Source organism: Mytilus galloprovincialis, chromosome 9 (assembly GCF_965363235.1).
Source record: "Mytilus galloprovincialis chromosome 9, xbMytGall1.hap1.1, whole genome shotgun sequence".
NCBI classification, from domain to species: domain Eukaryota; kingdom Metazoa; phylum Mollusca; class Bivalvia; order Mytilida; family Mytilidae; genus Mytilus; species Mytilus galloprovincialis.
The window spans coordinates 1,807,778-1,818,136 of NC_134846.1; positions in this window are offsets into that span (position 1 = coordinate 1,807,778).

Sequence of the window (10,359 nt, forward strand, 5' to 3'; positions counted from 1 at the left end):
AAAGGACACAGGAAAAAAAGTCACAATATATATTTTGCATGAAGTAGTCACATAGTTTTCCTTTTATTACGTTTTTTGAGTAAAAAAAAAGAAAAAAAGTCACAATTATTAAATATATAAGTTATATATTTGACCACATGTTATTTTGATTTTTTAAGATGAGAATCCTTAGATTGAGTGTTAAACAAACAACTCATTGCCGTTAGTATGGTTTGGTATTTACAACAATTATTGATTGGGACTGTTGATATCGTTTAGTGGCTTCTTGTGGCACATTTCCCTTTTTAAAGACTTTTCACTACCTGTATTGGTAGGAAGCCATGCCAATGAAAAACAATTTATGCTCATTATTAAATAAAAGGAAACAATAAGCTTTCCCTGTTTATTAAAAAGTCAGTTTTGAATAAAAAGAACATATTCTTTTACACCATTATTAGTTGATATAATAGTATGTCAGATATAATGAAATAAAATTTACCACTTGAGATAATTAATCTGATACAAGTATAAAATGACTTTTTTCTATGCATTGAAAAAGTTTAGTTATCGATTGCATACATGCAAATAGTGAATTTTTCATGTGCATTCCATTATACTTAAATATATATTGTGACTTTTTTCCTGTGACTTTTTTTCTTGTGACTTTTTTTCCTGTGACTTTTTTTCCTAGGGTTTTTGTGACTTTTTTCCAGTGACTTTTTTTCCTGTGACTTTTTTCCGTTTACCGAACAGAACAACGGACATCAAATAGGTTAGAAGGTATAAAATAGGGATTCTGTTTTTAATTTTAGTTTCTTGTGTATAATTCGGAGTTAAGTATGACGTCCATTATCACTGTACTAGTATACATATTCTTTAAGGGGCCAGCTGAAGGACTCTTACGGGTGCGGGAGTTTCTCACTACATGGAAGACCCATTGGTGGCCTTCGGCTGTTGTCTGCTCTATGGTCGGGTTGTTGTCGCTTTGACACATTCCCCATTTCCTTTCTCAATTGTATTCAGCAGTCAAAATTGTTATAAAAACAAACAAATGATTCAACAACGAAAAACTAATTGGCATAAAGACAAAGCACATATAAGCCAAAATCACAGACAAGTAAACAAAAATTTACAATAGCACAATAATACAATGACTCGACGTGCATATATCAGTACCGCTCTTCTTCAAAGTGAATTTAGCAAACATAGACTGAACAGTAACGGTAATAATTAACAAAGACAAAGAAATGAACACTTCATTAACACGGTTTTAAGATGTTAAACAAAGTCAGTACCTAAAATCTATAGTTCAGGACCATTATGTATTATTTTTTAAGTATACATGGAATGTTTGTCACCAAGGTCTTGTATCTTCCGATGAACTTTTCAGATTAAGAACGAGACGTTATTTGACACCTTTAATACTGCTCAGACACTTGTGACGATTTCTAAAGTCTGAGTAGCAGTTCCAATCTCTTGAATTCTGAATGAAATAAGAGAAGGAGGGGATATCCTTTATGTAGTTGAATTTGATATATTGCTACTAAGGTGGGAACGTTGATTATATCAAAATTCAAATCTTCTCGTTTGTGATAGATTCTGGTTCTGAGATGACCGTTTATGACAAATTTTAGGTATAAACTTAAAAATGAGACAGAAGAAGCCGTCTCTGTTGTTTCTTGAATTTCTAGTTCTGAAGGACATATAAGTGGAACCCAATCAGAAATGTTTGGATTGTAAATGGAAAGAAATCATCAACCGACTCATATGAAAATAAAAAGAGGGGACAAGGACAGTCGTACAGTTCACATAGGAATGTCTCAAATTCTACAAATATTTTTTCAATAAGAATTCGAACTCCAGCTTATTGACCACTTGTTCCACTGTGTAGCATGTTTACCTTTTTGTTCCCGACCGCCACATCGAATTAATTGTTCAATTAAATCATACTGACATCATTTTGTATTTTATACATAATTATGCGGAGTTTTATGAACTCTTGCAGTTTATTTTCTGCAGCGAGCGATATTTGAATTATTAAGAATAATGACAATTCATTCTTTTTATAGACCGAACATGAATAGAATAGAAAAGTTGAGATTTGACAAAGGTACCAGGATTATAATTTGATACGCCAGACGCGCGTTTCTTCTACAGAAGACTCATCAGTGACGCTCAGATCAAAATAGTTATAAAGCCAAACAAGTACAAAGTTGAAGAGCATTCATTTGAGGACCCAAAATTCCAAAACGTTGTGCTAAATACGGCTAAGGTAATGTATTCCTGGGATAAGAAAATCATTAGTTCAAAGTTTTATAAAAAAAATACCATATAATTGATTTTCATGTCAACACCAAAGTGCTGACTGATTGAAACGAGGAATTCAAAAGTCAAGAGGCTATGACTTGGATAAAGACCATACTGACTAATTTCTTAATCTTTGTCAAAAATGCATACATCCTGGGATTTATACATCTATTGCATGTCTACATGGTCTGAAGTTAGGACAATAATCCAATTAAAACAAAAAAATATATAAGGTGCTCCGAATTAGTGAAATATGCTATGAATCCAACTGTTTAATATCATTTCCAGCATTTAATGTAATACTAGTACAACTTTAAGTGCTTGTATGAAAAGTCGGCTTACGTGACTTAGCAGGTGACCGTATTTTTCTATCGACCTACTAATCGACATATTTACAAGTATTCTATTTAATTCGTGTTATATAATTCTTTTTATAATAAAAACAGTTATGTGTTAATGCTGTACTTATTGTTTTAATTAATTAATGTGAACGTGTTAGATATTATAGTATAATAAACTGTGACGGATGGAATGTTATAGCAACGAATCATTTAATCAAACGTCAAACTTCTGTAAAAAAAAATAATAATTAAGGTAGCATACAAGGGCTACAAGAATTAAGTAGTTACTACGTATTCCTTTTCATTTATGTTACTTATTTTTGAGTGTGAATTCACATTACTATAAGACGTGTCACGGTAAATATCTATCCCAAATTCACACATGTAGTTGGTTTTGATGTTATATTTGTTTTCTCATAGGATTTTGTCTAATGCTTAGTCCGTTCCTGTGTGTGTTACATTTTAATGTTGTGTCGTTGTTCTCCTCTTATATTTAATGCGTTTCCCTCAATTTTGGTTTGTTACCCCAATTTTGTTTTTGTCCATGGATTTATGAGTTTTGAACAGCGATTTACTACTGTTGCCTTTATTTATATAATCTGTGGCCTGTAAAATAGTACACATAAAACATCTGTATGTCTAAACATCTAACATTATGAAGAAAAAAAAAAAAAAAAAAAAAAAAAGATATGACTATGAATCTTAGATATTGCATCCTTTATAAACATTGATGCTTTTCCATCCCAAATTATTTTGTTGGGTTTTGATGTTGTGTTTGTTGTTGTCATCGGATTTTGTCACATGTATTAACGTTTGTAGTTATAAATTGTATTTTTTTCTGTTGTATTCGTGTGTTGTGTTGGGGATAACTACTCATCCAGTTCATTTGGTAGAATTAATTTTGGATCAACGAAATTTACACGATACATTTGATTTGCAGTTTGACTTAGAAGCAACGCTTGTATCTAATTACTACTACAATTAAATATTTATTAGTATTATAATATTCACTGTTATTAATATAAGTAAGATAAGTCATACAAATCTAATCTTGAATTTCATTCAAATTCTTTCTTAATTTTCGGAACACGTTTTAGAAATTTAAATGTGACGTCACTTTGGGCGTTACATTGACAGGGTTGTGATTTTGTAATGTATTCGGTTTTTTTTTCTATAGCTAGTCACCACTTCAGTTTAATGATGCATATCTGTTATATAGTCATTTTATAATATTTACTGTTTGCAAAACTATGTATTATTGTCGAGCCTTCGACTTCAGTCGAAAAAGCGAGACTAAGCGATCCTACATTCCGTCGTCGTCGTCGGCGGCGGCGTCCACAAATATTCACTCTGTGGTTAAAGTTTTTAAAATTTTAATAACTTTCTTAAACTATCCTGGATTTCTACCAAACTTGGACAGAAGCTTGTTTATGATCATAAGATAGTATCCAGAAGTAAATTGTGTAAAAATAAAATTCCATTTTTTCCGTATTTTACTTTTAAATGGATTTAGATTTTCTGTCAGGAAACAGCACATTCATTCTGTGGTTAAACTTTTTAAATTTAAATAACTTTCTTATACTATTTTGGATTTGTACCAAACTTGGACAGAAGCTTGTTAATGATCAAAAGCTAGTATCTAGAAGGAAATTTTGTAAAAATAAAATTCCATTTTTTTCGTATTTTACTTTTAAATGGACTTCAATTTTCTGCCAGGAAACAACACATTCACTCTGTAGTTAAACTTTTTAAAATTTAATTTCCTTATACTATTTTGGATTTGTACCAAACTTGGACAGAAGCTTGTTTATGAACAAAAGCTAGTATCTAGAACGAAATTTAGTTTTTTTCCAGTTAACATTACATTTAGTCTGCAGTTAAAAGTTTTTAAACAGTATTAAATTCATAAACCATCCTGGATTTTTACCAAACTTGGACAGAAGCTTTTTACAAATTAAAGATAATATCAACAGGAATATTTTATTGATTTATTTCCTCATTTTTGTTGAGCCTGCGATTAACCGAAAGAGTAGGCGAGACACTGGGTTCTGCAGAACCTTTACAAATTTTTTTTGATAATAATCATGTTTTTGTCCCAGGTGGATAACCCTGGCCTCACAACTATTTGGAACTTTTGGTCCTCGGTCATCTTCAACTTTGGAGTTGTTATGGCTTTCAAACTTTTTACATCTGAGCAAAGTTTTGTGTGGACGTAGCGCGTGTCTGGCGTACAAAAATATTTTTTAACCTGTTACCTTTTGACGGCTATTATTCGTTTGTTTCTCTGTCCTATATTTTCTCCCATTTATCTGTTTATTTATTGTAACCCTGTCGTGCAATGTTGTCATTTTAATGATATAATTAACACTGCCATTAAAGCGGGATGTTTGGCATGCCACAAAACCATGTTCATCCCACCATTTTTCATAAAATGCCCTGTACCAAGTCAGGAAAATGGCCATTGTTACATTATAGTTCGTTTCTGTATGTGTTACATGTCGGTGTTGTGTCTCTGTTGTGTCGTAGTTCTCTTATATTTGATACGTTTCCCTAAGTTTTAGTTTGTAACCTGATTTGTTTTTTCTCTGTATCGATTTATGAATTTTGAACAGTGGTATACTACTATTGCCTTTATGATATATATCTGGAATTTTGTACTTTTTCAATTACATTCGATTACTTTTCTATACCGTCATAAAATAAAACTTTCGAAGAAAAGACTTCCACTGCTCTGTTATGAACTTCACTTGTATGACAGTCGCATACAATTGAAAAATATTGACGATGAGTGAACAAAACAAATATACATAATAGGCAATAGGTGAAAATGTCAGAATAGGGGGACAGTAGTCAACATTGTGTTATGATCTTAATCACTATGAAAACAGACCATTATATTACATAGAAACAAAAGAAGGCATACACCAAAAATACAATAAAAAATAACATGTCGAACTCAGACAAAACCGCGCATACTATGGTCATGAAGAAAAAAGACGAACAGACGAAAAGACAAACAACAGTCCTGGCACTACAGACTACAAACTAAATTTAGCAACGCAAACCCTACAAAACAAAAAGGGATGATTATATAGCGTCGGACGGCAAATCATTTACTGAGACTAACACAAGGCGATCAAGGATATACGTCAATGACAGAGCAACTTAACAAATAAAAAAAACATATTGTTATATAAACTGTAGACTTCATGTTCAACATACAGGAATAGCACCAAACACATTTCTTTATTATATATCAGGTTCTAAATCAGCCAAAGTCTAAAATATATTTGAGTAAATTAGAACCAGAACCATGAGAACTAGGAGAGGAGAAAGTAAAATTGAGTACCTTGCAATTGTGTTATTCTATAGAAAAGTAAATATAAAATTGACTTATCTCCCCTTTCATATGTTTGAACATGGTGATAATCTTTCTGCATATCCTTAAATAGTACACATCACCAGTGTAAAGTTTAAGCAATGTTCGTCAAGACGCAAACTAAGGTGCATGCCCTTTAGACAGACAAAAAGACAAAGGACTTTCCATATCTATATAGGAATCTCACTAAATGTCATGTATAAGTAAGCTTGATGGGTTGTAGTCTGAGAAGTGTTTACCAGATGATATCGTGATGATTTATCTTAGGTTATATAATTTACATTAGTAACTCTTCGGTAAGTTTGTTCCTGGCCAAGTATTAATAAAAAAATGTAAAAATTAAAATAATAAATATACCAAACTCCTAGGAAAATTCAAAATGGAAAGTTCTTTATCAAATGGTAAAACCAAGAGCTCCAACACGTCAAACGAATGGATAACAACTGTCATATTCCTGACTTGGGACAGGCATTTCCTAATTTTAGAAAATGAAAAATTAAACTAGGTTTTAAAGACATCTAATCCTCTCACTTGTATGACAGTCGCATATAATTCCATTATTTTGACAACAATGTGTTGGCATAACAACAGACAGTATAGGAGATGATGTCAAAAAATGGAGTGAAGCAGTCAACATATTTTTTTTTAAATGGCACATAGACTCTCATAAGGTGAATTCGTTTATTTTTGGAGGAAGATTTTTTGAAAACTTCAAAAGAGGGACGAAAGATACCAGAGGGACAGTCAAACTCATAAATCGAAAATAAACTGACAACGATTGGATGAAAGAAGACAAACAGACAAACAATTGAACACATAACACAACATAGAAAACTAAAAAATAAGCAACACGAACCCCACCAAAAACTAGGGGTGATCTCAGGTACTCCGGAAGGGTAACTATGTTATTTTTTACGACATTTTATAGCGTGACTTTGCTAACGTCTACACATAGCCTTATAGAACGTTGGTGAATCATTAAACATTCAAAGTCGTGGTTCAGAATACATCCACATGATCCTCAAAATTGGTCATTACGATTAATGTATCTAAAAGTTCATGGAATGATATAATTTCATGAATACAGTTTACTTGTTAAATAATTTATTGATATGATTTTGGATCCCTTATCAAACTGGTACAGATCCTTAATATGTTGACAGTTATATTTACTTAGGTAGTCTGTTTCTTTTTATGTTGCAATTCAGTGTTTCTGATGTTCCGTTGTTTTCCTCCTATAGTTGATGTGTTTCTCTTGATTTGGGTTTGCGCTTTATCGATTTATGACTATTGAACAACGATTTTCTTCTGTTGCCTTTATTAATATATAAAAGACACACTCATCTATGATTTAACATAATTTTACGTATTCTTTGTTTGGTTTGATCACTGTGTTGTCAATTTAATAAAATTCTATGCGACTGTCATATAATTGAGAAGTTTAGCTAGCTTTAAAACCAGGTTGATTCCACCATTTTCTACATACGTAAATGCCTGAACAAAGCCAGGAGTCCTCGGATTTCGGTATTTTTGTTGTTTTACTTATAACTCTGTGTAAACGTTACAAAATATGATAGCTAGGGAAATATAGGATCTAAATTGTTTAATCTTACATTCATTGTGAAAGATTATATCGAATTTGATCATCACATGAAATGATCATAAACGCTCCTCGTTAGAATATGTATATCAAAATTGATACCTGTTGCACCAATCACAATGGTTCATTTATTTTAAAATAGTTTTCTTCAACTTTAAATTTGCAGCAGTGTAGTTGCGTTAAGCATATGCATTGGTTTTTACGATCGACAGTCGTACATGCAAAACTTTGTTTGATTGAGATTTATTAAACAATAGTTCAATCGGGAATCAAAATTCCAATTATTTCTATGGATTATAGAATTGACGAGTTGATAAAACAAATACAAGATATTGAAGAAACAAGTTTTAAAGAATGAGTGTTGTTTCTTCAACTTTAAAAGATCAAAGTGCACGTATAAAAAGATATTTCTATTGCAAGAAATGATTCTGGTGTGGGTTCATAAGGGTCCCTATTGTCCTTAAAGACAGATAATACATGTGATTGGTAAACACACACTAGCCCGATTACTATATATTAAGAAATAAGGCAATACTTTGTTGTTACCTATAGATAACTTTTGTTCTATGGAATTATATATATTTGGCTATGAGCTAATTTGAAAATTTTATGTGTTATTGAAACTAGTTGTCATTTAATTTCATAAACGTCATGCAATCTACAAATTTAAAGTACTATTTTTGAAAGCCGATACTGGTTTAAACTAGATAAAACAAAGGAGAAACAGCATTATTTGCCAAATTCGTCAGTCATTAACTATCACAGCGATTTATATAGTTTACTACATAGGGTATTTAAATATATTAAATAAACTTATGTACACCCTATACTAATAAAATGGAGAATGGGAAATGTGTAAAAGAGACAACAACCCGACCATAGAACAGACAACAGCAGAAGGTCACCAATAGGTCTTCAATGCAGCGAGAACTTCCCGCACCCGGAGGCGTCCTTCAGCTGGCCCCATAACAAATATATATATACTAGTTCAGTGATAATGAACGCCATACTATACTCCAAATTATACACAAGGAACAAAAATTAAAATTAATACAAAACTAACAAAGGTCACAGGCTCCTGACTTGGGACACAATGCGGCGAGATTTAACATGTATATGGTTAAAATATCGGAAACACATTTTACAATTGCTGATCGCCTTCAAGACTAGAAGGACACCGAATTTTATCATAATCTTATACATACTATAACTAATTTCATGTAAACTTTTAAAACCAAGTTTTGATCTGTCATAAACCAACCTGCCGGCCAGGAAAAACAATAGATGGATTAACTCAGTTGATATGGAAACATTTGTTGAAACATAATTCTGAGAAGGTTGTCTCGAGAGTTGTACATTGGACAGTACTGAACATTTTCGACATAAACAAAATACAATAAAAATGAATACTGGTAAACAATAATGAATCAACATTAAATTATAACTTGGCCAGTTCGAAGTTAGCGAGAGAATTGTCTAATTAGAAAATTAACCCAGTACAGGAAAAATGACCACTCTCGTTATAGCACAGTTAATATTAGGTGTCCATACATGTACATATGAAAGAACCGTTAGTACAATAATTTTCTTCGTTACTTCGAAACGCGAAAATTTATGAAGAATAAATAGAAATCAAGAAAACGTTGACAAAAGTTTTATCTATACGGTCGTCCGAACGGCCGGACAGACTGACAGACAGAATCAAGTGGATACTTTCTTTAGGTAAGCTGGCCGATTTTAAGGGAGAACTGGTATTCAGATGGACGGTTTATAGAGGTTTCACTTTATAGCCCTTTGCGTGTTAGTTTTATACATCCTTTGGATTTATATGTTTAGGTTTAGGCATTTCAGGTGAAGGTAAATCAAGAAAAGCGTGATGGACGCATGATATTTTTAAAAAGTGTTTTTCACTTAATTGATGAGTATAACCATTTTGTTTGTTTGTCACATATTTTTTTGCGAGGCCGTTGACTTTGTTATAAATTTTAGAGATAAAAATCTAGTTTTAGAGATGTGTGAAAGAATGTAGTAAGTTCCTTAAATGGGCATAGCTACGAGATATATAAAAACACAAGTTATGTTTTTTTTTGTTCATTAATTGAAAAAGGGAAATAATATATCGCTTTTATCAGCCAGTATGGTTCAATTTTGTCACAATAAACTAGTATTATGAATTATTCAGTTGCAAGTGAATAATTCGACTTCATTAAATCCACATTCATGTGAACTTCAGTTTAACCCCTTAACTAAAGACGCATACCGCATGCACTGTGCGTGTCCAATTATTTAAATGAAAAGAATGTCATTAGTTATCAAGGTACCAGGATCATAATTTAATACATCAGACGCACGTTTCGTCTTTATTAGACTCATCAGTGACGCTCAGATCAAAATAGTTATAAAGCCAAACAAGTACAAAGTTGAAGAGCATTGCGGACCCCAAATTCCAAACAATTGTGCCAAATACGGCTAAAGTAATCTATGCCCGGATACGAAAGTTCTTAGTTTTTCGAAAAATTCAAAAGATGTGTAAACAGGAAATTTATATAAAAAAAAATGACCATTTAATTGATATTCATGTTTAAACCGAAGTGCTGACTACTGGGCTTGTTATACACTCAGGAACGAAACTTCCACCAACAATGGCATCGATCCAGTGGTGTAAATAGTACAAGGATTATAACATTGATAACGAAACAAAGGTTAATCCTTTGATTGACTGATTTGATCCACAAAAAATCATTCTTATACAG